The sequence below is a fragment of the Orycteropus afer genome, unplaced genomic scaffold (genome assembly GCF_000298275.1).
Source record: "Orycteropus afer afer isolate SDZICR_OR568_19922 unplaced genomic scaffold, OryAfe1.0 scaffold00908, whole genome shotgun sequence".
Classification (NCBI taxonomy): Eukaryota; Metazoa; Chordata; class Mammalia; order Tubulidentata; family Orycteropodidae; genus Orycteropus; species Orycteropus afer.
This window is the reverse complement of record NW_006922495.1, coordinates 160,567-167,024: the sequence shown is the minus strand read 5'-3', so window position 1 is coordinate 167,024 and position 6,458 is coordinate 160,567. Positions and strand designations below refer to the sequence as shown.

The window sequence follows — 6,458 nt, the reverse complement described above, 5'->3', positions numbered from 1 at the left end:
CAGCAACACTCAAGTCACCACAGTACCACAAACTGACAGATGAGTGGTGGAGGGCATTCTAAAAGGTAGTAATTTTTGTGCTATTTTGCTGCAGATATTTGTGATTACGAGCATATTAGTGTATGGATTACAATGTAAAATGTGTATTTTACTATATGTTATGGTAAAAATGTTTGAAATCCACATTTCAAACCACTTGAATGACATACCAAAAGAGCTGAGGCTATGAATGTTTCTAAAATATTCATTATCAACTCAAGCAAATGAATTGCCTGGTTTCCTACCAAAACCCATCAGAAAAATTATCCTTACTTCTTCTCAAAGCTTATATCTCTGAATTTTACACACAGATTGGACAGAAGTCAGGAGCCAGACATGAGAAACCATACAAGACTAACCACATTCATCCTTCTGGGACTTACAGAAGATCCAAAACTGCAGATTCTGATTTTTATATTTCTGCTGTTCACCTACATGTTAAGTGTAACTGGAAATACCACCATCATCTTCCTCACATTAGTGGATGTCCACCTTAAAACTGCCATGTCCTTTTTTCTCCAAAATTTCTCCTTTATAGAAGTTTCATTCACCTCTGCCTGAATTCCTAGATTCCTATACAGTATATCAACAGGTGACCGGATCATTACTTATAATGCTTGCATAAGCCAACTGTTTTTCACATATCTGTTTGGAATAACAGAATTTTTCCTCCTGGCCACCATGTCCTATGATCGTTATGTGGCCATCTGCAAACCCCTGCATTACATGACCATCATGAACCACCAGGCCTGCATAAAGCTTATCTTAGCCTGCTGGTTAACTACATTGTTGATTCTATTCCCACTCCTTACCCTGACATTAAATCTGGAATTCTGTGATTCTAATATCATTGACCACTTTGTCTGTGATATGAATCCTATCCTGAAGATCTCATGCACAGATACATGGATCATAGAGCAGATGATCCTTGGCTGCTCTGTAATGATCTTTATCATGACCCTTGTGTGTGTGGTTTTGTCCTACATATATATATCATCAGAACAATTCTAAGATTCCCCTCTGCCCAACAAAGGAAAAGGGCCTTTTCTACCTGTTCTTCCCACATCATAGTGGTTTCCATCTCCTATGGCAGCTGCATCTTTGTCTATATTAAACCTTCAGCAAAAGATGAAATGGCCATCAATAAGGGGGTGACAATACTAATCACTTCCATTTCCCCCATGTTAAACCCATTTATTTACACCCTGAGGAACAAACAATCAAAGAAGCTTTTAAAGAGTTAATCAAATGGGTTCTATTCCTCTCAAACCATAAGAGGAATAATGACATCAAGGGCACCAATCATATTTTGTTAAGTTTCCATCTTATTTTGTCACTACTTAATCTATACTTAGCCCTATTTTCTATACCAAGCATTATCAAATCACTCCTTGCTTGCCTATAAACAATCTTTTTTGATAATGATAAGCCTCAGTAAGAAAATATGAGAATACTTCCTTCAGGAAATCTAAGCATGAATTCATGCTGACCTTTGCCTTATCAAATATTGGTACAGAAGTGCACATCACTTTCTCCAAAACAAACCTACACAAATGAAAGGAGAAATAATGATATTCAAAAGAATCAATAATGATGATTTCCAGTGAGATGGTGGAATAGACAGACAAGCTAAACATACCCTTTTCAACAAAGAACAAAGAAACCAATTTCAAGAGATACAGAAGATAACCTTGGAGCCCTGACATTGAAAGGAAATATACAGAAGTGGATTAGGTACCAACTAGTGGAAAAACCTGAATGAAAACAATGAGTATGGAGACTGATGGAGCTGTGGACTGTCAGCTACTCTGATGGCACCAACAGCTTGAATATTTCCAAGTGGTGTTGGGTTGTGAGAATTGACCTAAAGATCAGCCCTAGTCATCAAGGGCTGCAGGGACAACTCTGTTGGTGGCCTATGACTAAGAAGAGAAACAGCAAGACAACCTGAGCTGTGGACTTTCAACTGTCCAAAGGGCACAATCATTTTGATTCTTTACAAGCAGCATCCATATTGATTCTTTAAGTGACTAAGGGTGTAGCCAATTTGAATGTTGACAAGTGGTGGCCATAACAGATTTTAAAGTAACTGCATTTTCATTCTGATTCCAGGGAGCTAAAAATAGACTCCATTTGCCAAGTGTGGCAGGAACATAGGAGATGCTGATGATGGGAAAGGAGAGAGGTGGTGAGTGTATAAGTGGTGCCAAGTAGCTAATAGAGGAGCAGAGTACCTTGCTTATGTCGATAACAACCAAAGAAAACAAAAATTGTGGGCAAGTCACTCCAACATACAATCACCAATTAAATATAAAAACAAAAATTCACAATGTCTCAGAGACAACAGACCATCACAGTCCACACAAAGAAGCAAGATAAACCATGAGAACAAGGAACCAGAATACAGATCCAGAACACATCCCTGAGGAAGAAGCAACATTGGAATGCCCTGATAAGGAATTCAAAAGAATTATATTCAATTGATTGAAAGACAGATCAAAGAAAACATTAACAAAATTAGGAAAACTCTGAGAAAACACAGGAACACCTTCAAGAGACAATACAAGAACATAATGACAAAATAAATGGAAAATTAGAAATAATACAAAATCTACCTATAGAAATCCAGATTAATACCAAATTTTCAGAAATAGATACCCCATTGAATGGGCAAAGGAATAGAATTGAATCAATGGAAGACAGAATTACTGAAATTGAAGACAAACGTCTCAATACTTCTTTGGAAGAGGATCAAACAGAAAAAATATCAAAACAAAATGAAGAAAGAAAAAGGACCATGTGGGATACCATCAAAAGGAATAACCTATGTACTTATGTGTAATCAGAATTCCAGAACAAGAAGAGACAAATTAAACCACAGAGAAAATTGTCAAAGATTTGTTGGAAGAGAATTCCCCTGGTATCATGAAAGATGAGAATATATCCATTCAAAAAGTCCTAACCACCCCAAACGGGACAGACCTCAAAAGAATATCACCAAGACATATCATCATCAAACTCACCAAAACCAAAGACAAAGAAAGGATCCTGAGAGCAGCACAGGAAAATTGAAAAGTTGCCTACAAGGGGAAACCAATAATACTAAGCTAGGATTTATTGGCAGAAACCATGGAGGAGAGAAGACAATGGAATGGTATATATAAAACCCTGAAAGAAAAAAAAATTTCAACCAAGAACTATATACGCAGCAAAACTGTCCCTCAAATATGATGGTGAAATTAGGACATTTCCAGATGAGCAGAAATCAAGGGAATTTGTTAAAACCAAAACAACCTTACAAGAGATACTAAAGGGAGTCCTCTGGACAGAAAACAACAGCAAACAACAACTAACCATTAACACACATGATGTTCCAGAAACTAACCCAGTTATGGAAGTATACAAAGTAAATAAGCCTACAAGATTGTAAACAGGGAATCAGAGACATCAATTGACAAGTGAGGACAACTACAAAACAAAAAGAGGGGAAAAATGTGTAGTTACAGAACTTCTAAATAGTAGGGAGAGGTTCTGGTAGCATAGTGCCTAAGACATTTGACTGCTAACCAGAAGGCTGGCGGTTCAAATCCACCAGCCACTCCTAGGAAGGAAGGTTGGGAAATCTGCTTCCATAGCAATACTGCCTTGGCAACCCAAGGAGGGGTCTCTAGGAGTCTGGTACAACTCGATGGCACATAACAACAAAAAATAGTAGGGAAGTCAATACAACTGCAAGATAGAACAGACTTTTCTTAACTTGGCAATAATATTATAAATGACAGGGTAACCTCAAATAAAAATGATAAACTTTCACATCAAAATAAAAAAAAGGACCTGCACAAATATTCAGCAAATACTAAAACAACAGCAAAGAAGGAAGTGATAATATGATTTTTAAACAAAACAGTGCAGAAATTTTATGCAATTAAGAAACAAGAAACACTTTGAAAAACCACATAACAAAATGACAGCAACAAATTCATAATTGTTAATGATAACACTGCCATAAGCGTAAAAAGAGAACCTACAGATTTGGAAAATATATTCGGCAATGACATATCTGACAAGGGACTTATCTCTAAAATTTATGGAAAGCTCCAACAACTCAACAACAAAAAGACAGACAATCCAATTTAAAAATGGGCAGAGGACATGAATAGTTGCTTCACCAAAAAGTATATTCAGGCGGCCAACAAACATATGAAGAAATGCTCACAATCATTAGACATCAAAGAGATACAAATCAAAACAATAATGAGGGACCATCTTGTCCCAGTACTAATGGCAAAGCTCAACAAGACAGGGAATAACAAATGCTGGTGTGGATGTGGAGAGACTGAGACTCTCATACACTGCTTCAGGGACTGTAAAATGATACAATCACTGTGGGAAATAGTATGGAGATTCCTTAAAAAGCTGGAATTAGAAATACCATTTGACCTAGCAATCCCATTACTAGGTATATATGCTAAAGAGATGGGAACCAGGACAAGAACAGATATATGCACACCCATGTTCATCACAGCACTATTTACAACAGCAAAAAGATGGAAACAATCTACCTGCCCATCAACAGAAGAATGGGTAACCAAACTATGGTACATAAATACAATGGAATACTATGCAACACTAAAAAATAATTAGATTCTTCAAAACCCTGCATAACAGAGATGAACTTGAGGACATTATACTGAGTGAAAGAAGTCAATCACAAAAGATAAATATGGTATTAGTTCATTATTTTAAAAAAACACGGAAAGGTTTATATATGGAAGGAAACTTTCTTTGTTGCTTATCATGGGTGAGAGGGGAGTTGAAGGAACACTGAAAAATAAAAAATACCCAATCACTTTAGTTTTGTGTATTTAACTGTACCTAAATTATATTTAAATAAAATGTATTTATTTAAAAAAGAAATAATACCATTTCTAACCAGTAACAAGGAAAAAAATGTAAATCGCTTGAAGTATATTTCAAAAACAGGAATAAGTATAAAGATTTGGGATTCAAAGAAAACCATTTACTAAGCAAAAAGCTTTAAAATCATAAGATTTGTAGATATTAATGATGAGATGCAATCTAAATGAAAGAGATAAAAATGCTTGCCCAAAAGGGCATGAATTCAGTCAAGAAGATAGAATTACATTGGTAATAACTGATAAAGAACTAAAGAGTGCACTAAATTTAATAAAATAATCAGGATTGATACTGATGGACTAACTGAAACATTAAATCTTGACTATGCAGTTATTAAATTAAGCAAAATATAGCAGCCAGTCCAAAAAAGCTAATAAGGCTAGAAGGCTGATAAACAATCAGCAAAACAAATATACAGAATATGGAGATAAGAGAGAGAAAGCAAAATGTGAAAATGAATATCTATAAAATAATTAACTTTTGGAGAGTGTAAACATAGTTATTTCAAGAATCCAAAATATGAACCCAATAATATACTTAAAAAAATTAAAATCTACATTTGATTACCAGTTTTATGGTTCACTATTTACCACTTCTGTGGTTCAACATATTAAACCTCTATTGAGCCTTCTTCTCTTTATTTAAGCTACTGTTCACCCTTCCAGCAGTAATATTCCTCCCATTTTATCAACTGTCCAGCCTCTACTAGTCCTCCTTGTCTCACTTAAAATGACATTTCCACCAGGAATCTCCCTCTGACCTCCTCATCCACCACCACCACCAGCCCTTCCACACACTCCTGTAAGAGACAAATCTGCTGCTGCTGAAAACTCTTACCAAACTGCATTTTTTTTTTTTTTGAGAGAAATATTTTATTTTCTATAACAAACATTTTAATGGAGTTCATTTTTCAGAGCAGATTTAGGTTCGTGGAAAAGTTGTGGAGAAGGTGTGAGGTGTCTCCAGGTCCCTTCTCCTCCCCAGCACACTGTTTCTTCTCAACATCTTGTATTCGGGTGGAATGTTTGTTATAACTGATGAGCCAATCTTGATACATTATTAACTAAAGCCCATAGTTAACATCAGGGTTCACTTTTCTGTTGTCACTCCTCAGGGTTTTGACAAATGCATAACGTCATGTGTCCACCATTACAATATCATACAGAATAGTTTCACTGCCCTAAAAATGCCCTATGCTGCACCTATCCGCCTGTACTGTCATTTAATGTTTCAAAGTAAATATTTTCACTAACCCTAAATCAAACAAGCGGTCATTTTACATGTGCTTTTTAAAATTAATTTACTTAATCTGTTGTTGTTGTTGTTGAGAATACACAGTGGAACACTCACCAATTCAACAGTGTCTACATGTCCCATTTAGTGACATTCTTCCAGTTGTGCAACCATTCTCACTGCCCTACTCTGAGTTGTTCCTCCCCCATTAATATAAACTCACTGCTCTCTGAATTTCCTACCCGATCTTTTTTTTAAAAAAAAAAAAA

The 6,458-nt window shown here is 35.8% G+C and overlaps 1 pseudogene; it reads left to right on the top strand.

Moving 5' to 3' along the window:
- The first annotated feature begins 333 nt into the window (after positions 1-333).
- LOC122151922 lies at positions 334-1,444 on the top strand (annotated as a pseudogene).
- The last annotated feature ends 5,014 nt before the right edge of the window (positions 1,445-6,458 follow it).